The sequence below is a fragment of the Staurois parvus genome, unplaced genomic scaffold (assembly GCF_062004578.1).
Source record: "Staurois parvus isolate SC_StPar_1 unplaced genomic scaffold, SC_StPar_1.0 ptg000089l, whole genome shotgun sequence".
Lineage (NCBI taxonomy): Eukaryota > Metazoa > Chordata > Amphibia > Anura > Ranidae > Staurois > Staurois parvus.
Window position 1 is genome coordinate 422717 of NW_028317885.1, and position 24521 is coordinate 447237.

Consider the following 24521-nt stretch of genomic DNA (forward strand, 5'->3'; position numbering starts at 1 on the left):
AGCAGAGGAGGTTGTTAATCAGTTTCAGCTGCTTTGGTGTTAATAAAATGAACAACGGGTGCACTAGATGGGCAACAATGAGACGAACCCCAAAACAGGAATGGTTTTACAGGTGGAGGCCACTGACATTTACCCTACTCATCTTTTCTGACTGTCACTAGTTTTGCATTTGGCTAGGGTCAATGTCACTACTGGTAGCATGAGGCAATACCTGGACCTTACAGAGGTTGCACAGGCAGTCCAACTCCTCCAGGATGGCACATCAATAGGTGCCATTGCCAGGTTTGCTGTGTCTCCCAGCACAGTTTCAAGAGCATGGAGGAAATTCCAGGAGACAGGCAGTTACTCTAGGAGAGCTGGACAGGGCCGTAGAAGGTCCTTAACCCATCAGCAGGACCGGCATCTGCTCCTTTGTACAAGGAGGAACAGGATGAGCACTGCCAGAGCCCTACAAAATGACCTCCAGCAGGCCACTGGTGTTAATGTCTCTGACCAAACAATCAGAAACAATGTTCATGAGGATGGCCTGAGGGCCCAACGTCCTTTAGTGGGCCCTGTGCTTCCTGCTCGTTAATAGGAATTTTATATTTGTTCAGTTTGTCAATTTATACTATTATTCACGTTTGGTGATTTGCATACGTTTCACACAACTTTAAAGGGACAGCGCACTTTTTTGATTATACAACAGATAGAAAAAGATATTGGGGGATCCAGAAGACCCCCTAAAGAAAGAAGTTTTGAAAGAGAACCAACAGCGGTATAAATAAAACCAACAGCTTTATTAAATTCACAAAAAGGTAATAGACCTATTAGGCCAACAGATCCTCCATTCACATTAAAATGAGGTATGATAACGTTATCACCTTAAAATGACCCGGGCCACACACAGTAACAAATTAATCGCTAAACAACTACCTTCCATCTTAAATGAGCAAAGTTGATGAGTCAATTCTATCCAGAGTCTCATATATCGGGAACACACGTATTCAGCCACATAGGCAGGGAACTGAGCTCTGGGAAATGGACTCACCAAACAGACCAAGGCCTTCATAAAACTAACAGCACATTAACCTCCTTGGTGGTATTCCCAAGTGTAGCTCGGGGTTAACTTTCAGTACCAAAAGCGGTAACCCTGAGCTACACTCGGTATTATCCTGAAGCGTTGCTCTGTGATTTACTAGACTCTTGTTTGGACTGATTTCAGTGAATTATTCCTAGGAATTACAGGCCTACAATAAAAAAACAACATATTTCCATGCAAAAAAATGTACCGCTTTGAGCACAGAAATACTGACATAATCAGACCACTAGGGAGGTTAAGTGGCATAGATATGACAGGGAACTCAAATGAAACCCCATTATGAATAGAGGGCTATACACGTCCAGATCGGTGCCAATATGGAAATAAATCCCTGTTATTCACAATAAAGATACTTCAATATAGGCGGTTTTGAAAAGCACACAGCTTAATAGGGATAAGGATTGGAGGCTGATTAACCAATACAGCCAAGAAAGGACTGGCCCAGCTTAATTATTATTTTATTATCATTATACAGTATTTATAAAGCGCCAGTAGTTTGCTCAGCGCTGTACATTACAAAGGGGGACAGAACATGTGACAGAACAATACCAATACAATTCAATACATGAGGGGTTCGAGGGCCCTGCTCTTTCAAGCTTACAATCTAGAAGGGATCTTCTTAATCACAGATACATGGAGAATAATGGCATCCGAAGCCAGTTCAATAGTTGTCAGTGTCATTAATGTTCAGTTTGTATGAAAAGCTCACAGCTTAATGGTGATGAGGATTGGAGGCTGATTAGCCAATACAGCCAAGAAAGGACTGGCCCAGCTTAGTCACAGATGCATAGGGAGTAATGGCATCCAGAGCCAGTGTAATAGTTGTGAATGTCATTAGAGTAGAAGTAAAGCTTTAACCACTTCAAGTCCGGACACTTTCACCCCCTTCCTGCCCAGGCCAATTTTCAGCTTTCAACACTGTCACACTTTGAATGACAATTGCGCGGCTCACCTATCAGGTGGAATCATTAGGGCCGATTACTTCCACATAGTGCCAGCCTCTCTGCACACCTTCAATCCCCCCCCCCTTCCCGTGTGAGGTCTCCTGGGCTCCGCTTACCCATCTGCTGGCCTGGCTCGCCGTTTGCTAGAGGGGAGGGAGAATAGCAGACGAGTCCACTCCCCTCCCCTTCTTGCGCTGACCCGGGTCCCTGCTGAGAGATTGTAATGCAATCCCCAGAAAAAATGTAATGCGGTGCAATGTGCACTGCATTACATTCAGTGGGGCAGAGGGGAGACATCCAGGGTCTTGGATGTCTCAAAGAGAACCTGTCACCAAAAATCATCACTTTGTCCCCTATGTGATTGAAAATAAAACCAAAATGAGAGCAATAATTTTAGCACCAGATCTTTTTTGTATCGCTAAATTGATGACTTATAAGGAGCTTTAAAAGTGTTGACCTATAGAAAATATAGGGTACTGAAGTTCGTCGCCATTTCACGAGCGCACACAAAAGGTTTGACAAGTTGGATATTTATTTACTCACTTCAACATCATCTTTTATATTTTACAAAACAAAATAGGGTAATTTTATTGCTTTTTTGTGCCCTAAAATTAACTTGTTTTTTGTACTAAAATTTTGCGGTAAAATCCTGCAACATAAAAAATTGGAACTACCACTATTGTATTCTCTAGGGTCTCTGCTTTCAGAAAATATATAATGTTTGGTGGTTTTATGTAATCTTCCGGCCTAAAATGATTTTTGAAATGTGCAAAAAACTCAAAAACGGCTCTGGCAGCGAAAGGGATAAAGTATAAGCCCTGATTCCCCCCCCCCCCCTTCCTGATGAGCAGCCAATCGTTGTTCATCACACTGCAAGGTGTCTCTCCTCCTTGCTAGTCCCTGGGTGTGGTGCTGAAGACAGGCAGGGAGGGGAGGAGGAGATATACAGCACAATGTTAAAAATATTACACGTTTAAGTCGCCATAAAGCCTCTTGATTTTAAAATCCCCAGAGATTCCTAAAATCACCTCAGATTTAAATATGGTTTTGGTTAAGTTGTTTTTTTTTTTTATCTGGACAAGTAGATTGTCATGAGGGACAAGTAGATTGGGGCCCCAATTTAGTCCCTGGAAAAGTAGTTTTTTCAAAAATGTCAACACCCCTGGTGAAGTGTCACATAGTCCCACTTCATCCATATCTCTGCACTGCAGTGCTGTGTGGGGACATGCAGTTCCTATTTGTTCCACTGTATGAAAATGCAGCATGTCTGTATATTTCCTCACTGTACATCACACCAGCGATCTGCTGTGACCAGGGCACATGGAAAACAATAGGGATAAACCACGGGGAGGTGTGTATTTATTGACGATATATACTGAAGAAATGTATTTTTCTTGTTTTCTTACATACACTTTTCTGACATCTTATTTTGCTCATTTAAACCGTTTCCCAGGCTGTGTTGGGATGTCCCTCTTCTCTGCAGTCTGATGTGTTCCTCTTCTCTGATGGCTGTGTAAACAGCAGTCTTGTAATCAGTAGACGTTACTGCACATACTTCCCTTTAGCTGAATGAAATTCTGTTTTACTTAAATATTTTATGAAGGTCGGTGATGCTCTTGTTTTTTTTTTTTTTTATCCTGACACTCTAGTTCTTAAGCTTGGTAAATGTAATGATTTTTTTTCTTTATGTATAGAAAACTACTCCAATTGATGGGTCTTGAGCTCAACTTTAAGGTGCAGCTCCTAAAATACAGTGCGTTCAATGCCTAATTTGTTGCGCTAATGGAAAACTTTTACAAACCTGGACAATTCAATCTGAGCATGCGATGAGGAAAAAAAGCATAAGCAGAGAGGATACCTTTGTCAAGATTAGCCGATACAGAGTTTTAGGAGCTGAAGTTCTTTGCTGAGCTTCTATTTCAGTGGAAATTCATGTGCGGTAAATCATGTAGGTGTGAATCCAGGCTTAATGAGTAATAAGGGCATTTGGGAAGCCTAAAAAAAATCACCGTACAATATACGTGCAGCCCAAGGCCCCTTTCACACGGGCACCTTAAATAGATCCCCCACTGAATTGAGCAGAACAGGATGGATGCTACGTTTTTGTTCAGTGTTTAGCTCCATTAAAAAAACTGAGTTTTCAGGATCCATATTAGATCTGTTATCAGCCATATACTTTAGATGTCCTCTGTTCCGTCCTGTTGGAAAAAATGGAAAAAGGCTCAGACTTTTCCATTTTTTCCCCCCAGAAATGGTTGGACTCAGAAGTAAGCGAATGTAAACGGACACCCGATCATTTACATTCATGTGCCCATTAGGGTTGCCACTTCATCCCTTTATAACCGAACACATATTAATATACCCAGGTTCTGAGGCTGAGTTAATACAGATAAGGCACTAGGTGAGTTTAATGACCACCTTAATCAGCCACAGAACCTGTGTAATTAATATGTGTTCAGGTTTAAGGGGATGAGGTGGCAACCCTAGTGCCCATAGACTTGTATAGAATTTCTGGTTTAGTTCCAGCTGAAAAACTGACAGGGGGACCTGATTGGCTCACCCGTGTGAAGGGAAACAAAAGGTTTTTTATTTAGTAGTTTATTTTAACTAGCTGCTAATATTCTTTTTTTTGTTTTGTTTTTTTCCCTGTGTGAGCAGGCCGAGGAAACCCCTGCAAGTTGTCTCTTGACGGCAGTCTTTATTGTACATATGTGAGGATCCCTATTTTTGTTGGTATTTTCTAATTGTCTTTGTCAGCTGCTTTTCACTCATTACTCGGAAATCAGAAAATTATGGTGCAGGGAGTTTAGACAATTATGAAATAGACAGTCGTCCATTTGAAGTATTTGTATAGCCAAAAGTTGTTGTTTTTTATATAGTTTTTTAGCCTTCCTTACTCTATCAGGATAATTGGTGTTTTTTGCTGCTATGCATGGCTTGAGTTTCAGCTGATTCATGCTGCCCCTGTCCACATCTTCCAGCTTGACAAAAATTGATTGTTCAATTGACTTTTGTTAAAGGAGCTCGGTGGAAAACTATCAGCTGAACAATCCCCTTAGTCAATTGGATGTAGCCGCTGATAAGGTATTCTGACAGTTGCTGGAGCTGGCTGTCAGGATACTATAGCTGGCAGTGAAGATTTGTTCATAAATGTTTGATTTTGTCTTGGTGATTGTCAAGGTCCTACCTTTTCCCTGAGGTTGTGTTACTCCATGTGCTGGCGTCCATCTTGGATTCTGCTGTGCATGATGGGAGTCCTTTTTATGCCTTCAGGTCTCTGAGGTCCACCCCCCAGAGGGGCGTGGCTGATGACATATAAGCCTGTGGCCCGCACATGCTCTTTGCTCTTGTGTCTTGTGTCTTTGTGTTGCTATTACTCTGTTCTGACTCTCTTGACTCTCCTGGTATCTGATTCGGCTTGTCTTGACTATTCTTTGTATTCTCCTTTGATCTGACCCTCTGTTGCTGAACCCGGCTTGTGACCTGTGATTCTCGTCTGCTGTCCTGTACTGTTTTGTCCTGTTGTTGTTGACTCCGGCTTGTATGACTACTCTTTTGTCTCTTCCACCAGCTACACGCCATTGGCGGCGGCCATTACCGCAGCTGAGGTGTCTCGGGGGCCGCGACCTGGTTCCTGGCTGCGTCAAGTCCATCCCCACCATCAGGGGCCTTGGTGAAGGGACCTAGACTCCGCGCCCTGAGGGACTTCGGTCTGTGGGTGGTGGTTGTCGTCAGCCAGTGCGTTACGTTGTTAGGCCTGCCTGTCCGTTCCTCGGCCCCTGCCCTGACAGTGATAGATGTTGAATCTCCCCATTGAAGACACAGACAACAATAAGAAATCAATAATAGCTAGTTTTGCCATAACATGCATTTTAACCAAGACATTGTTTACATTTAGTTAGCATGGTAACCAAGACATTGTTTACATTTGCTTACCATGGTAACCAAGACATTGTTTACATTTTGTTAATGTAATTTTGAGTAATTGTTAATGATTCATACTCTGAATGGTCTGAGGTCATCAGTGGTGTACCCCAAGGTTCAGTGCTGAGACCCTTACTTTTTAATATATTTATAAATGATATAGGTTCTGGGATTAAAAATCCCATTTCAGTCTTTGCAGATGACACCAAGCTTTGCAGTGGAATAACGTCCATACAGGATGTCTTCAATTTACAAGCCGACCTCAATGCACTGTTTATTTGGGCAACTATGTGGCAAATGAGGTTTAATGTTGATAAATGTAAGCTGATGCACTTGGGGGTTGAGAATATGCATGCATCATACATACTAGGGGGGGTACAACTGGGGGAATCAATGGTGGAGAAGGATCTGGGGGTTCTGGTCGATCACAAGCGTAGTAATGGCTGCGGTTTCTAAAGCGAGCAAAATCCTCTCTTGTATTAAAAGTGGTATAGACTCCAGAGAGAGAGATATCATATTACCCCGGTACAAATCATTAGTAACACCTCATCTGGAATATGCAGTTCAGTATTGGGCACCAATTCACAAAAAGAACATTGGGGAACTGGAGAAAGTACAGAGAAGGGCAACCAAACTGATATGAGGCATGGAGGAGCTCAGCTATGAGGAAAGGTTAGAGGAACTGAATTTATTCTCTCTTGAGAAGAGGAGATTAAGGGGGGATATGGTCAACATGTATAAATACATCCGTGGTTCATTTAGTGAACTCGGTGTAGAGTTATTCACCCTGAGGTCATCACAGAGGACAAGGGGGCACTCTTTACGTCTGGAGGAAAAGAAATGTAATCTCCAGACATGGCAAGATTTCTTCACAGTGAGAGCTGTGAAAATGTGGAATAGACTCCCTCAAGAGTTGGTTCTGGCCAGCTCAGTGGATTGCTTTAAAAAAAAGTCCTGGATTCTTTCTTAGATACACAGAATATAACCGGATACTAACATTTATAGATAAAGTTGATCCAGGGAATATCTGATTTCCTTTTCGGGGGATCAGCAAGGATTTTTTTTCCCTGCAGGAGAAAATTGGATCATGCTTTGCTGTGGGTATAGGATTTTAACTTTTTTTTTTTTTATTAATGGTTATCTGGATGTACTTTTGTTTTTTTTCAGCCAGACTAACTATGTAACTATGTAAATAAAGTCTTGTAATCAGGTAGGTGATCCCCAATGCAGGGGGGTAACTTTCACTACTTTGACCACCAATGCAAGGGGGAAAGGACCAATAGGCTGCAGATATAATTTAATTTTTATCCCTCTTCCACACACAAATGGGGTCTTCTGTTGTACAGATGACATGTTTTACTGAGTTATCCAAGTAATGAATTATTTGATTGCGTTTCAGATGATGAAGAGCAAGGATTTGTGAGTCGCACTTGAGGTACAATCAGTGAAGGAGAAAATGGAAAGAGACAGAACGCCAAAGTGAACAAAGCTCTCCCCTATTTGGTCTACATTGTCACTGAGGTGAGTGCCATAGTTTTTTTTTTTTAAGGGTTCATTAAAGGAGGAGTAAAGCCAAAGCTCGTTTGGCTCTACTTCTGGGAATCACAGTAGTGCAGTTCGTCCAGCACTCCTGTGACCCGTTTTCTAAAACCCCGTCAGCTGACATTACTCAGCCGGTCCAGGAAAGATCTTGACTTTAACCACTTGCCCTCCTGAGGATTTACCCCCCCCTTCCTGACCATGCCATTTGTTGGCATTGCGGTGCTGCGTTACTTTAACTGACAATTGTGCGGTCACACAACGCTGCACCCATTTATGTCCTTTTGTTCCCCACGAATTAAGCTTTATTTCAGTGGTATTTGATCACCTGTGTGTTTTTTATTTTTTGCGCTATAAAAAAAAAATAAGATCGACCATTTTGAGAAAAAAAACAATATTTTTGACTTTTTGCTATTAAACATGTCCAGTAAAAGAATTTTAAAAATCTAATTTCTTCATAAATTTAGGCCAAAATGTATTCTGCAACATGTCTTTGCTAAAAAAAATCCCAATACGTGTAAATTAATTGATTTATGTAAACATTATAGCGTTTACAAATGGCGGTATATATAGTGGCTTTTTTTTTTTTTTTTACTAGTAATGTCGGCGATCAGTGACTTTTAGCAGGACTGCGGGACTGCAGTGGGCATTCAGACACTGGGGAAACTGACTTGGTGTCACTGATATCCCTAGTAAAAACCACTGACACTGTACTAATGGCACTGGACAGGAAGGGGTTAACATGTGGGGCAATCAAAGGATTAGCTGTGTGCTGTTTCACTAGGGGCTGTGTGTTTGTGCTTCGCTGCACAGCCATGCAATGCAGTGTGCAGGAGCTGACAGGGAGGAGAACTGTTTTTGGAGATGGTTGGCAATCACCGGGCACGGCAAGTAATCACGAGTAATCACCGGCTGGAACTTGGTGATTGATGGCCGCAGCCGCGAATGATGGCGCAGGTAAGGAGTGCGCGCCCCCTACCTATAAATGCAAACTCGCATGTGTATATATATATATATGTGATTTTGTGCACCCGTGCCGACCTATAGCAGTATTTCTGCTATAGGGCAAAGGGGAAGCAGTTAAATACCACCAATCACCACTCAGTTTTTTATTTTTTGCTAAATTAAAAAAAAAAAAACATTTTTGAAAAAAGAAACACATTTTTCTTCGTTTCTGTTATAAAATTTTGCAAACAAATAATTGTTCTTCCTAAATTTAGGCCAACATGTATTCTGCTACATTTCTTTGGTGAAAATAACTCAAATCAGTGTTTATTATTTAGTCTGTAGGAAAGTTATAGAATCCACAAACTATGGTATATACAGTGCCTAGAAAAAGTATTCATACCCCTTGAAATTGTCCACATTTTGTCATGTTACAACCAAAAACGTAAATATATTTTATTGGGATTTTATGTGATAGACCAACACAAAGTGGCACATAATTGTGAAGTGGAAGGAAAATGAGAAATGGTTTTCAAAAAGTGGGGCGTGCATTTGTATTCAGATACCCCTAAGTAAAATCTAGTGGAACCAACTGCCTTCAGAAATCATCTAATCAGTCCATCTATGTATAATTTAATATCAGTATAAATCCAGCTGTTCTTTGAAGCCCTCAAAGGTTTGTTAGAGAACATTAGTGAACAAACAGCATCATGAAGGCTATGGAACACACGAGACAGGGATAAAATTGTGGAGAGTTTTAATGCAGGGTTATGTTATAAAAAAGCATCCCAAGCTTTGAACATCTCACGGAGCACTGTTCAATCCATCATTCGAAAATGGAAAGAGTGGCACAGCTGCAAACCTACCGAGACATGGCCGTCCACCTAAACTGACAGGCAGGGGAAGGAGAGCATTAATCAGAGAAGCAGCCAAGGGGCTCATGGTAACTGTGGAGGAGCTGCAGAGATCCATAGCTCAGGTGTGAGAATCTGTCCACAGGAGAACTATTAGTTGTGCACTCCACAAATCTGGCCTTTATGAAAGAGTGGCAAGAAGAAAGCCATTGTTGAAAGAAAGCCATAAGAAGTCCAGTTTGCAGTTTGAGAGAAGACATGTGGGGAACACCGCAAACACGTGGAAGAAATTGCTCTGGTCAGATGAGACCAAAATTGAACTTTTTGTCCTAAAAGCAAAACGCTATGTGTGGTAGAAAACTAACATTGCAAATCACATCACCCTGAACACACCATCCCCACCGTGAAACATGGTGGTAGCAGCATCATGTTGTGGGTATGCTTTTCTTCAGCAAGAACAGGGAAGCTGGTCAGAGTTGATGGGAAGATGGATGGAGCCAAATACAGGGCAATCTTAACCACCTGCCGTCCGGCCGTTGTATATAAAGGGCCGGACGGTGGCAGCCCATGGGCGGGTGGCCCTCTCCCTGGGTGTGCGCGCTCCCTGGGAGTGTCCTCCGGACCCAGTGGAACACCGATCGTCGTGTGAGGTCCCGATCATGTGATCACTGATTAGCCAATCAGTGATCACATGCAGAGCAGTAAGCAAGATGTTACTTCTGACATCATTGCTTACTACGTGTGACATCTGTGAATGATCACAGAGGTCACATGGTAGAAGGCTATTCACAACACACTTGTACCATTTGACAAGCTGTGACCAATCACAGCTCACACAGTATTTCTCAATGGCTGCAAGAATGCAGCCAGAGAGAAGGAGAAATTATTGCTTTTACAGCCTTTATGGGTGTAAAGGCAATCAGTGTAAAAAAAAAAAAAATCTTCATCACCCCCACAAGTAGTATATTGTCACCATGGTGACACTGTACTGCTAGGGTGACAGTATGTAAAATAAATAAATAATATTAAAATATAATTTTTTTTTAAATTATAATTTTTGGTTATAAACTAATTCGGGTTATTTGTTTTTACTAAAAAGATAACTGAATAAGTGTTGGCCAAGATTTATGATGAAATATTATGTATTTGCAAAACGTTAAAAGAAAAACACTTTTTTTCAAAATATTTGGACTTTTTCATTTATATAGCTTAAAAATAAAAATCCCAATGGTGAATAAATACCACCAAAATAAAGCTTTATCTGTCTCAAAAAAATGCTAAAAAATTCATATGGGTACAGTCTTGCATGACTGCATAATTGTCATTCAAAGTGTGATAGCGCTGAAAGCTGAAAATTGGCCTGGAAGGGGGTGAAAGTGTCCGGACTTGAAGTGGTTAAAAGAAACCCTGTTAAAGTCTTCAGAAGAATTGAGACTGGGGTGGAGGTTTACCTTCCAGCAGGACTACGACCCTAAACATACAGCCAGAGCTACAATGGAATGGTTTAGATCAAAGCATATTCACGTGTTCGAATGGCCCAGTCAAATTCCAGACCTAAATCCAATTGAGAATGTGTGGCAAGACTTGAAAATTGCTGTTCACAGACACTCTCCATCCAGTCTGACAGATCTTGAGCTATTTTGCACAGAAGAATGGGCAAAAATTTCACTCTCTAGATGTGCAAAGCTGGTAGAGACATCCCCAAAAAGACTTGCAGCTGTAGTTGCAGTTAAAGGGGTTCTACAAAGTATTGACTCCGGGGGGCTGGATACAAATGCATGCCACACTTTTCACATATTTATTTATAAAAAATTTTGAAAACCATTTCTCATTTTCCTTCCACTTCACAATTATGTGCCACTTTGAAATCTTGAAATGTAGAATTTGTCATACAAGATCCCGAGTGTTTCAGAGTCATAAAGCTCTTTCTTCGGGGTATTTCTGAATAGAGAGTGGGGTAATCTATGGAACTGAAATTTCAATTTTAGAATGTATAGAATATCATTATATATACGATGCATCAAAATCAATATATCTATATAAGAATGCAATACTCACACTCAGGGGCGGACTGACAACTCATGGGGCCCCCGGGCAATAGGGGATCATGGGGCCCCTGTGTCCTTGCCCAAACTCAAAAAAGCCGATGAAAAAGGTACCAGGGGCATCTCATGGGGCCCCCTACTGACCACGGGCCCTCGAGCAGTGCCCAAGTTTCCAAATGGTCAGTCCGCTCCTGCTCACACTATAGTGAGTGAAAAGTTAAAAACAGTCACTGGGGCCGCCTAAGTGATATGGTAAGTAAAGAAGGCTGCATTAGTATCAGTCAATACAATAAAAATAATGTGAAAAGGGAAGTAATTGCAAAACACCCCACCAATTGCTATTCATGATAGATGTCTACACAGATAATTGCAAAAGCATCCATATAAGATGATAAATAGTATTGGGATGGTGGAACAGGAGAGAATTCTATACAAGTTATATACCTGTATGTATGTGTGTGTGTGTATATATATATATATATATATATATATATATACATATACTGTGTATATATATATATATAATATGTATAATATATATATATCTCAATCAAAGTTTTTCTTTTGAAAGTATATTGAAGTAGAGGCATATATTTCAGTGGGGGCAATAAATAGAGGCACCCAAATCACCAAAATAAATAAGATCGATTACAATTTGGTGAGTATATTGACTTGGTGGATATGTTTGTTTTGGTGACTTGGGAGCCTCTGTTTAATGCCCCCCCACTGAAATATTTGCCTCTACTTTAATATACTTCTAAAGGAATGTTTTGATATATATATTTATACATTTTGTTTCTCTTGTAGAAAATTGTCTTCTGTTCCAACATCCAATACTAATTATCATCTTAGATGGATGCTTTTTGCCCTTATCTGTGCAGACATCTATCATAAAGAGCAATTGCAATTTCTGTTCCATAGATCACACTATCTTTCATGCAGAAATATCACTTAAGAAGGAGCATTATGACTCTGAAACGCTTGGGGTCTTGCATGACAAATTGTACATTTCAAGTTTTCCCTATGTACTGTAACTGGTGGGTTGAAGGTACCAATAATTTTGTCCATTCCATTTTTGGCATTTTGCATTTAATGTGTCAGATTTGGCTTTTTGTTCCTGCACTTTTATGTCTCATACCAATACAAACAAAAGAAATAAATATGAGAATGCCTAAACATTTATAATTGCAACAATGTTCTGGGGCGAAGTGGTGCATTGTCTGACAGAAATGTAGGGGTGCTAGTAATTTTTGCTATAACTGTATTTTATAAGTATTGTTTTATTTATTGTGAAACTACAAAAAATTGTTTTACTTTTATTCATATTTGAGTATTTCTGCCTGTAAAAATCCCAAACAATTGGGGGAAAGTTTCCATAGTTAACTGGAATATGGTATACCTCAGGATGAGCAGATTCTGGTGATAGGCACTGATCAACTCACTTATATGCAGGTAAAATGTAAATGTTTTCTTTATTAAAGTGGTTTTATCTGCACTCTCCAGTGTGCTCTGCTTCTGTCATGTATAATTGGCCTTTGGAGATATATATACAGAGCTTGACTGGATCCAATGTAGCCCGATACATTTGTAAGATTAGAGATACAGTATATATAAATATAGCCGGTAACTGACAGGCTCCAAACTGTCACAGAGACCTATCAATCCAGGAAAGTCGTTGCATTCCAAAATGTCTCACTCAATATGTTTAATTCATTTCAGGTTTAACAGTTGCACGACCGTTTCAAGTGTCCCCTCTCTTCACCAGGTGCAGGTAAGCTCAACCATTGTTGTGCAGTTGTTACCTGGAATAAATTCAACATATAGAGCAAGAGGTTTGACTTCCCTGAATTGATGTGTGTGTATTATACCACCACCACCCGCCTGAACCGTAGGATACAAGGCAGGATGGATTCATGCTTTCATGTTTTTTACGCCAAATTCTAACCCTACCATCTGAATGTCACCGCAACCAGGCAAGTGGGTGCCAAACACCCATGCTCGCTCAAGCTCATGTGCGTGAGTGTGCTGACCATGTTAATGTGCTTACGCATGTGCATGAGTTAGGGCAAGTCCAGTTCTTGTTTTTGAGAGTTGTATTATACACATGCGCATATCTTCACACACGACCGTGCATATGATTCCCCTGGCAGTGTTAGCTATCAGCCATCTTCGTTGGCTGGTGCAGGATGAAGTCATTTCTGCACATGCTCAGGAGGTCATCATCCCAGCACACAGTGACCATACGCATGTGCAGCTCAGTTTACATAGCCAGAGAAGACAGCGGGCAGGCGGGCAGCTGTATTTTACTGCAGAAACACTGCATGTCTCTTTAGCAATAAAAAGCCTGCCTGCTCACTGATTATGGCAATGGAAGTTTAGTTCTGTTTTCAGAAAGTTGCATATACTCATTCTCTGGGCTGGGTGGTCATTACATTATATTGAAGGGGTCTCACATTAGCACCATCCAGAGCAGTAATTCTAAATAAAGGCTTGTTCATAACATGTCTGTTGAGTTGCATTTTAGAACCAGACCTGTTTTAGAAAAAAAAATCAGGCCTCCTCCTTCCCTTATAGCTATCCAGTCAATCTCTTTTTTGCAAGATGCTTAAAAAAAAAAAAAAATCTTGTCTCCTCCCCTGATAGCCAGCTAATCACGCTCCTTTCTCTTTTTTGCAAGATGTATAACCTCCTTAGCGGTTTTCCCGAGTGTAGCTCGGGGTAAAATTTCAATACCAAGAGCGGTTACCCCAAGCTACTCTCGGGCTTACCATGCGGAGTTGCTAAGGGGGTCCCTGCAGCACTTACCTTGTCCTTTGCTCCCGCGATGTGTCCCCTGCAGCGTCCCCGGCCATCTCCTCCGGCCGATGCCGGCATCCGTCTTCCGTGTTCCGGTCCCTGTGACATCGGGACGTACGGGCGGGAAATTTGAAATTTTTTAAAAATGTCATTTTTGCTGTCATTGCTGTTTCAATGCATTTCACATATATTTTGTCCCTACTGCTTTGTCCTGCGCCCTGCCTGCATTTTGACTGTTCTTTCTGCCTTGAAACTTAGAAAAGTCCATGGCGTCCAAGAAGCGTCCCTTTACGTCAAAAGCGGTTTTAGAACAGCGATAGTAAATCAGAACCACTTGCAGAATTGAGTGATAATGATTCGTGGGGAAATTCGTCATCAGACACTGAAAACGATTTTGCGACTTGGCTCAGCGATGTGCGAATTTGCCTCTGTACTTCAAATTTCAGTGTTTTTGGTTTGATTATATTATTGAATTAAATTTATTATTATTATATTATTATTTTTTATGATTATTTATTAAATTATAGTGGACCCAAACTTTCTCTAGATGTTAGGGAGATCTGTGAATGTCCATTTGTTGATCTCCCCTTCCCGTTAATGACTCAGAAGGGACATATAAGAGTTACTTCTAGGTGGTGGTGTCCCTTTTCCCAGCCAGCACGAGAACTGCACTCTATTAGTTTCATTGCAGAGCAGGTGAGACATCAAGAGTCCGTCACCAAAAATGCATCACATGAGGGACTTTATGTCCCCTATGTGATGGGGAAAAAAAGACTTAGAAAAAATTGTGTAAAAAATTAAAGTTATACCCAAGCACTTCTGCTGGATTTCTTCCACATGCCCCCAAGAATGCCTGTTAACCCCATGCACCCGTACTTTTTTCCGGACTTTTTGTGCCCATCTGAAACTCAGGACCAGAATGATTGATGCTGCTGGGTAGAGGGGAGGTAGAGCAGTGAATAGGTCTTGGCCTGGGGTCAGGCCCGAAGACCAGTAGGTATAGCAGTAGAGAGGTTCCCGCAGACCAGCAGGATAATTACATTGGCAGGTCATCCTAATGGATGATGTAGGCTTACCCGAGGTGCAGGGTCTAAGTACCAACCGGTCTTCACCAGAGCTCCTGATGGTGGAGATAGTATTTAGGAAAACAGTCTCTTGACGTCCGTGATATCCTTAAATCAATGTGAATTTGTGCTCCTAAAATTAATTCACCTTCATAAAGGCATTCTTTATATCCATGTGAGGGACCGCCGAGAGGCACCACTAGCACTCCACTGGTCAGGCGTGCCCAGAGCGCGGAGTCTAAGCCCCAGGGTACTTGTTCACCAGGGCCCCTGATGGTGGGGATGGACTTGTAGTACCCCGAGACCAGGTCGCCACTACTGAGCACACCTGTCAGTGGTAGGGGTGTTCGCCAGGGGCTCCAACCAGGGAGAGCCAGATGTGAGGAGGTCGGGTGACCCCGATGGGATGGATGGCTGAGCAAGTGCGAAGTCAGACAGGCCGAGTTGGTAACGTAGAGGACGGTAAGGTACAAGGGAGCAGGCAGAGAATCGTCGGGTCACACGCCAGGTCAGCAACAGTAGGTCAGATCTAATGAGGGGCATCCAGGGAGAGAGGTCAGGCAAAGCAAGGGTCTGGGCAGGAGAAATCAGCAGGTCAAGAACAATCCGGGTCAATAAACTTACAAGGCACAGGTTCAGAATCACAGGAAGCAGGTAAGACCAGAAGGCAACGAAATGACAGCTCAGGGACATTTAAATATCCCGCCCTGCGCTGCCATTGGTGCCCAGCGGGCGGCCGCGGCTTCTACTGCGCATGCGCGAACTCGAACGCCGCAGCCGACCCGGACCTAGTGCCCGTGTACAGGGCGGAGCAGTGCGCCTGCGCCGGGACCATCGCGGCAGGGATCGAGGGGATCCCTGACAATCCATGTGTTCCTCAAAAAGAAAATTCTACATACTGCATTACCCCACAAAACATTAGGGAATATAATAACCACCCGGTGCTATTAAAGTGTCAAGCCACTCAGTGTCCACATCTAAGCGGCTGTATTAAACACCCTTACCCTATCAAAACTTGTAAATTACTTTTATTCTCATAATAATCCACAAAAACTGGTGCTCCGAGCCGTCCTTTTCTCCCATCGGTATTACCTCCGACAAAAAACATATAATTGTGCAATATCCTTTGGGAAACCAAAAAGTGCTCCCCTTATTTTTCACAGCATTAGTGTAATGTGAATCCACTCCCCATCACCTTACACACCATGCACCTTACCGGACTAAACACTTCCACAAGTATAAATGTCTCTCCTCATCTGATAATCCCTGCCCTGTTCAATCTCCATATGGCATCATGACATGGGTCAAAGAACAAGATCCTTAGAGTGTAGTAAGTCTTAGAAAAAGGGTCTAGTTTATTAAAGTTATGCTTACAATTAAAACAATAGTAAAACACATTATCCTCCATTGCGGGGAACATGAATCCTCAGAAAAAACGTCAATCAGTGAATTAACTTCAATCAAGATGGCCACTCCGCAACTTCCGGTCTACGTCTATGTCCGACGTTACGTCCTTGACGCGTTTCGTCACTTCCGACTTCTTCACAAAGGGTGTGTACGTCAGATCGGCGGCCACTTATATACTCTCACTCCTCCCCTTAACACAGACCAATTGCGCCGTCTTGAAATAGGGCATTAGCCCACTGATAAAATAAATGAAAACCATCAACTCAAATGGGCCAGTATATAAATGCAAGTATGTATAATGCTCTATATACATATCAGGGGGGCATAACTGGCATAACACTCTATACCCGCACATATATACTTACATACAATTACAATAGCAGCAATGCATAATAGTATACCCAACGCCATCTAGTGGTATCAATTGTATATGCACTATCCATCCACTATTCAAATAAATATTAGATAAATAAATAATAATAAATACACAATTTTTAAAAAAATCCCCCGACTATCTCATAAATAAATATGAATAAATTAATTGTTATTAATATACAATATCCATAACACTATATGCAAATGAATCCTATAAATAATCCCCATGGCATATTACCTCGTAAATCTATTAGTGGACAAATAAATGGGAATATTTAACCCCTATATAAAACTATACAATTTTGGTTAAACATTAATGAGTTTAAAAATACAAATAAGGCACCTAGACACAGTTATGATAAAACCCAATTACCATGTATTAAAATACCAATAGTTAATCTAAAATACCTATAATCCAGCAGAAAGGCAACTACTCCTAATCCCCTAAATATCTATTCTAAAATAACTAAAATAGACTAGAAACTAATAGAACTCGTCATCCAAACGGTATCTCTGTAATGAGCTAAAAGCCCATCTAGAATATAAATAGTAATTACCATTACACTCCACCAGTATGCTAATATCCCAGAGCTGGGTATAGGAGATGGGACGTGGACAACTATAAAATTTAGACTTAAATCCCTATTTAATATAATATATAATAAAACTATTTCTGTGTCTGAAATAAAACAATTAAGGTCCAGATCAACATTCAGACCTTTAGGTTTCAAAGTGTCCAGTTGGAAAATTCAAAACATTTCATTTTTAGAGATTTCTGTAATTGTGTTACTTCCTCTCCAGTGTCCCTCCACTTTATCTATTCCACAAAATCGTTATTGTGTTGGATCACATTTTTGAACGTCTCTAAAATGCCTGGACAAATTATGGTCCTTCTTCCCCTTCTTCATATTAGACATGTTCTCTGAGTCTTTTATACAGTGGCCTAGTCGTTCTGCCTACATATTGAAGTTACATGAACTTTCCAATAAGTAGGTCACATAAGGGGTAGTGCATGTTATGAACTAATCAATCTTAAATTCTTTCTTCATAACCTGTGACATAAAGCTCTCTATTTTCCTAGTTTTCATCCCTGTTGTTTTACAAAAATGACACTTTTTATATGGGAAAAACCCTTTGAGATCAAACATCTTAATTGGATTTTTCCTTGGAGGGGAAATGATATTTTTAACCAGCTTGGTCTGTAGATTCGATGCCTTTCTATATATAAACCCAGGTTTATTTGGTAACTGTCATGTACCTGGTTGGGGAGCCTGACGTGGAGAGGAGGGCGTCCTCTTTCTACTCCCGCTCGGAGCCCCTGATAGTGGGGTCAGAGGGCACCGAGCCAGGAGTGGCACGAGTGCCTGGTGGGTCTTGAAATGACTGTAGGCAGGTGATGACTCAGAAGATCCGGGTGCAGGCCAGGTGCGGGTGCAGGAGTGTAAGTGCAGCAGCAGGTAGGTATGGCGGCAACCAGGATACAGGCCAGGTGCAGATGCAGGAACGTAGGTGCAGCAGCAGGTAGGTATGGCGGCGACCAGGATACAGGCCAGGTGCGGATGCAGGAACGTAGGTGCAGCAGCAGGTAGGTATGGCGGCGACCAGGATACAGGCCAGGTGCGGATGCAGGAACCTAGGTTCAGCAGCAGGTCTGGCGGTAACCAGGATACAGGCCAGGTACGATACAGGAACGTAGTTTCAGCAGCAGGTAGGTATGGCGGTAACCAGGATACAGGCCAGGTACGATACAGGAACGTAGTTTCAGCAGCAGGTAGGTATGGCGGTAACCAGGATACAGGCCAGGTACGATACAGGAACGTAGTTTCAGCAGCAGGTAGGTCTGGCGGTAACCAGGATACAGGCCAGGTACGATACAGGAACGTAGTTTCAGTAGCAGGTAGGTATGGCGGTAACCAGGATACAGGCCAGGTACGATACAGGAACGTAGTTTCAGTAGCAGGTAGGTATGGCGGTAACCAGGATACAGGCCAGGTACGGATACAGGAACGTAGGTGCAGCAGCATCAGACAAGCCAAGTCAGGATCAATCGGGTAGATCAGGTACAAGGGAGCAGGCAAGAGGATAGTCATGGATAAGCCGGGTCGGTGCAGGCGGAGTTCTTTCTTAGTCAGGGTCAGATCAGATACAGGCAACAGAATCCGGTTATGGAGTACATCACATTGTAGACCAGAAGGCATAGGCTAAAGTGTGTTTGGGATTTAAATAGCCTGCTTTGCGATGACGTGCACGCCGGTGTGCATGCGCATAACCACACACTCCCGCGCATGCGTATCGCCACGGCTGACAGGGATCCGGCTCCAGCGAATAGATGTGCGTCGGCGAGGGTACGATCCCTGACAGTAACAATGGGCCCAAAATGTTATCCCTTTTTAATATAGGCCAATACTTACACATAATCTCCTCCATCTCCATATTGGCAACTGAAGTTGGAAATAAAAGCAAATTCCAGCTTAATATCTTCTTTTTTAGGTCTCCTTTCTTTTAGTGTTTTTATCTTCCTGTCCCTCATGTATTCTTTACTGATTTCAAATCTCAGTTTTTCCAATCTACCTGGATCATACCCTTTTTGAACAAACCTTTGTTTAATCAGTTCAGTTTGATCAATCTAATCCGTAAGCCTCGAACAATTTCTTCTTATGCGACTAAACTGCCCCTTCGGTATCCCCTGAATCCATTGTGGATGGTGACAATTGGAGGTAGGAATGTATTCATTCTTATCTGTCTCCTTAACTTCTTGCCGACCAGCCACTGTAGAAATACGGTGGCAGGGCGGCACGGCTGCGCAAAACCACTTTTTAAAACGTGGTTTTGCAAAGCAGGTAGGGGGTGCGTGCGAGGCGCGCCACCGACATACCTGCACCACCGATTGCAGCCGCGGGTGTCAGTACCTGCCTTTCCCGGCGATTAGCGGCAATCACTGACAGAGAGCACGGCTGTAGTGTTTACACTGAACCTCTGCTTTCTGTCAGTTCCCTGTCAGCTCCTGGCATGCTGATCCGGAGAGAAGAGTTTATCTCTCCGTATCAACGTGTTCCTGTGCAGTACACACCCCCGTCCCCTAGTAAAACACTCCCCTCACACAGTTAACCCTTTCACTGAATAAAAAAGTTAACTCCTTCCTCACCAGTGCCATTAGTACAGTGTCAGTGTTTTTTTTTTTTGCGCTCACTGTATTGGTGTCACTGGGGATGTCAATGACCCCAAGTCAGTTCCCCCCCCCCGTGTCAAAATGTCCGCCGCAGTCCCGCCATAAGTCGCTGATCACTGTCATAAATCACTGATCACCGCCATAAGTCATAGATCTCCGCCATTATTAGTATAATAAAAAAAAAAAATCCCAGTATCTTTCCCGCCATTTGTATACGCCATAACGCAAAAAGTCCAAAATATTGTTTTTTTTTCTCAAAATTGTCAGAATTTTTTTTTTTATAGCGCAAAAAAAAAAGGTGATCAAATACCAACGAAAGAAAGCTCAATTTGTGGGAAATAAAGCATGTAAATTTAATTTATGCACTGTATTGCATGACCGCGCAATTGTCCGTTAAACTAGTGCAGCGCTGTATAGCAAAAAAATGGCGTAAATTGCAGTATCTATATCATAGTTTGTAGACGCTATAACTTTCACACAAAGCAATCAATGTACACTTATTGGGATTTTTTTTACCAAAAACATGTAGCAGAATACATTTTGGCCTAAATTTATAACTAACTTTGAGTTTACTATATATTTTTTATAGCTGAAAGTAAAAAATATCGTTTTTCAAAATTTTTGGTCTTTTTTTGTTTATAGCGTGAAAAATAAAAAGCGCACAGGTGATCAAATACCACCGAAATTTCGTTTGGGTGCAGCATTGCATGACCGCGCAATTATAAGTTGAATTATTGTAGCGCCGAGTAGCAAAAAGAGGCCTGGTCGGGAAGGGGGGTAAATCCTCAGGAGGGCAAGTGGTTAAAGTATATGTTTTTGTATATAATCTCTCATTATCTTTAAAAATACATAAATCTAGAAAATTTACTGATTCAGCATTTATAGTCTGGGAAAAACCGAATCCGTGTGGATTATTTTCTGTGTTTTAAAAAAAAACCTGTAGTGACTCCATATCACCAGCATATCATCTGTAAATCTCTTCCATGTTCTTAACCCTTTCCATACCTTCCCAAAACTTTCTTCATGTTCCCATCTCGCCATGAACATATTTGCTAGGCTAGGTGCAAATTTTGCACCAATTGCCACGCTTTTTTTCTGGACAAAAATCTCCTTCATACCAGAAATAATTGTTAAGCATGCCGATCTCTAGTAATTGAATGATGAATTTCCTCTGCCTCCGATGGATCTCAGTGTATTCTTTAGAGCCCATTTAACTGCTCCAATACCCTCTTCATGTCTGATGCTAGTATATAATGAATTTACATCAATAGTAACTAGTATGGTATTCTGTGTGACCTCTATATTCTCAATCAATTCAGTGATATCCTGTCCATCCTTCTAATAGGCAGGCATTTGTTTTACAATAGGCTGCAAAAATAAATCTATTTTAATTTTTCTCTAAATTTAAACTCTTATGGATTTTTGGCAGATAATAGAACACTGGGATTTTACATTTGGAAGGAATAAGATATTTTGTTTCCTTCTCATCTAGGATTCCCACATCTTTTGCTTTCATAACTAAATTCTGAAGTTGTTTTTTAAATTTGCCAGTAGGGTTTCCCTTAATCTTAATATAGGTGTGATTGTGGAGATAGTATTTGCTGCATGCTAGTGCAAGCTCGTGCTCCTCAGAACCACCCCACCAGGAGGTGATTAAGCCGGAGTGTGGTAGCAGATGTAGCAGGTAGGGATCAAGCAGAAAGCTAGTCAGTAAGCAAGCCAATGGTCAGTAAGAAGTGGTTTACGGTTGGGATTAAGTGGAAGCGAAGTCGAGCATTAAGCCAAAGGTTGATAATGAATGGTTTCAGTTTGGGATCAAACAGAAGCAGGGGCGGACTGACAACTCATGGGGCCCCCGGGCAATAGGGGATCATGGGGCCCCTGTGTACTCGCCCACACTCAAACCACACTCAAAAAAGCCTATGAAAGGTACCAGTGGCATCTCATGGGGCCCCCTTCTGACAACGGGCCCTCCGGCACTGCCTGAGTTCCCAAATGGTCAGTCCGCCCCTGAACAGAAGTGAAGTTGATATACAGTACAAGCCAAGGTCAGTAACGAGCGTTAGTGAAGATACAGAAGACAACAGTAGTGAAAGGAGCAACATACGGGCTGGAGAAGAACAAAATAATCTGGCTAATAGAAAGTGTAGGGACATGGCTTAAATCAGGAAGTCCGTGGGTAGAGAAAGGAGTTCAAGGTTCCCCAGAAACAAGCTGCAAGGCAAGGTTGTCCATAGGATAGCACAGCGAGAAGAGCCACAGCCGGGCATCACAGAAGTCACAGTCTCAGACCCAAGTCCTTACAGAATGCTTGCTGATCTCCCATTCCTGTTAATGACATGGAAGCGACATATAAAATGTCACTTTTCCCAGCCAGTATGGCTGGTGAAGAAACTAGTGGAGTGCAGCCTGCACTCTATTAGTTTCATTGAAGCGCAGAGATATCAGGGATTTTTTAGACCCTAATGTCTCATTAAAGAGAACCTGTCACCAAACATGCATCACATAGGGATCTTTTGTCCCTATGTGATAGAAAAATAAAAAGTTTAGAAAGTTTAGTAAAAAATGTGTAAAAAATAAAAACTAGTTACACTCAAGCACTTCTGCCAGATTGATTCCACATATCTCGGAAAATGCCGGTCTCACCTCACATGTTATTTTCAAAAACAGAAGTGAGAGGGAAAAGGAGATGTTTTGGAGCTCACAGAGGATGTTAGATGGAGGCAGAAAAATAGATTATACAGACATTAAATAATAGATGTGTACGGATTGTTTTGAAAAATAAAGATATCATTTAGTGTCACAAAACAGAATCCTGCCTCCTCATCCTCCCCTTATAGCCGGCCAATCACGCTACTTTCTCTTTTTTGCAAGATGCTTAAAAAAAAAAAAAAAAATCCGGCCTCCTCCTCCCCTTACAGCCGGCCAATCACCATCCTTGTTTTTTTTTTGTTTTTTTTTTGTATGTTAAATAGAAAAAGAATTTAAAAAAATGAAAGCCATAGAAACGTATTAAAAAATATATGCATATATATTATTTATTTTTTTCTGAAAGGTGAACATGTGCATTGACAGATTTGGCGGAAAGGTGAACTATTCCTAAAAGGTGGCCCTAAACCTTCTCTTCTGATATCCCCCCACCAGCAATCTTAGCTCCTCCTTTCACTGGATTTCCAGGTTCTACACCCATGGGCGAACCGAGAACCAGCATGCTGTGTGCCGCTGGGTAGATGGGAGGAAGATCAGTAAATGGATCTTCCCTTTCTGTTAATGACCCAGAAGTGGTATGTAAAATGTAATTTCCTGGTCCTTGTGTTCCTGGCCGGGGAAGAAACTAGTAAAGTGAGATATTCAGGGCTTTTTTTGCATCTGGAACATGGCGGAATGGCATTCTGCTACTTCCAACACTAGCCCTGTGCTCACCACTATCTACTGCCCGGCTCCCCTGTGACAGCACAGCTGAGCTAACCCAGCGGGCGGCTCTCTACAGCTCTCCCTGTCCTTGCACACAGTGCAGAAAGAATGCACAGCACTCACATCATTCATTCCATTGACTTAAGCACTTGCAGCTTCAGCTCTAACTAGCCTCTTTATCTCTGCACCTCTGAATGGGGGAGTGCGCAGAGTCCACACACGAGGCGCTGGCACTTTCTGCCCTCCCTCCCGCTCATCAGCTAGTAAGCCATCCCGCCCTACCACCCTCCAGCTGATCAGCTACTAAGCCTGGCAATTCTATTCTGGCTCTCTCATCTTTTTAGTGTGTGGGCAGATTAGGTGAGGGGTGCAGAAGGAAGAATTGATGAGAAAAGAGTGGAGGGCAGAGATGAGCACTGGTGAAAGTTTAACGTTAATATTTATTTTAGCATAAAAGTAAATTCTTCTGTTGCTGGTGGGTTCAGAAATGAGCTTTGGAGAGGAGTACAGGGTGTGAACTTTGGGCAAGGTGCTGGGGTGAGCTGCGAGTAGGGTACAGGGGTGATCTACGGGCAGGGTATAGGAGTGAGCTGCGGGCAGGGTACAGGAGTGAACTGCGGGTAGGGTACAAAGGTAAGCGGTTGCCAGGGGTAAAAATGTGAGCTGCTAGCAGGGTAGAGGGGTGAGTGATGGAAAGGGGTACAGAGGTGAACTGTGGGCAGGGTACACGGGTGAGCTGTGGCAGGGGTACAGAGGTGAGCTTTGGAGAGGAGTACAGAGGTGAGCTGCAGCCAGGGTATTGGGGTGAGCTGCGGGAAGGGTATTGGGGTGGGAGGTGGACGGGTATTGGGGTGAGCTGCGGGCAGGGTTCTGGGGTGAGCTGCAGGCAGGGTACAGGGGTGAGCGGTGGACAGGGGTAAAGATGTGAGCTGCGAGCAGGGTACTGGGGTGAGAGGTGGACAGG

At 42.2% G+C, this 24521-nt stretch overlaps 1 protein-coding gene across 5 annotated transcripts in view; it reads left to right on the forward strand.

The window, feature by feature from the left end:
- The window catches only part of LOC149468331 (uncharacterized), a 654932-nt gene that overhangs the window by 69177 nt on the left and 561234 nt on the right, over window positions 1-24521 (forward strand). For 4 of the 5 annotated variants that reach the window (XR_016311739.1, XM_089670290.1, XM_089670291.1 and 1 more), the window contains 2 exons: window positions 7349-7470; window positions 13052-13103. The gene's annotated coding sequence lies outside the window, so the exon portion shown is untranslated. Of the gene's footprint in view, window positions 1-7348; window positions 7471-13051; window positions 13104-14386; window positions 14628-24521 lie in introns of those variants that run through there. The other variant, XR_016311740.1, reaches the window with a different exon arrangement.